Source organism: Bombus impatiens, unplaced genomic scaffold, assembly GCF_000188095.3.
Source record: "Bombus impatiens unplaced genomic scaffold, BIMP_2.2 scf_4599, whole genome shotgun sequence".
Taxonomy (NCBI): domain Eukaryota; kingdom Metazoa; phylum Arthropoda; class Insecta; order Hymenoptera; family Apidae; genus Bombus; species Bombus impatiens.
The window spans coordinates 1-246 of NT_181018.1; the positions used below are offsets into that span (position 1 = coordinate 1).

At 26.0% G+C, this 246-nt stretch overlaps 1 long non-coding RNA gene across 1 annotated transcript; it reads right to left on the minus strand.

The window, feature by feature from the left end:
• Nucleotides 1-13: 13 nt before the first annotated feature.
• Nucleotides 14-246, minus strand: LOC117152519. The gene is made up of 2 exons (XR_004462912.1): nt 212-246; nt 14-90 (listed from the first exon to the last, which is right to left on the minus strand). It is a non-coding gene; the product is annotated as an uncharacterized LOC117152519 (long non-coding RNA).

The window sequence follows — 246 nt, forward strand, 5'->3', positions numbered from 1 at the left end:
CCATGCTGTTTTATAATCTCCGTTACAGCAGACAACACAGCTAACATTTCCTTATGCAACAGTGATTTCGATTGAAAATGATTTAAAAACCTGTAAAATCATTATTCAATAATATTCAATTAATCGGTCAATTTAACATTTAATAATATCTTCGAGTACATATTGCTGATATTTAAAACTAAGTTTGATTTAAGTATGACTATGTACTAACCTACTAAATGATATATTTGAACAATTACTATAATT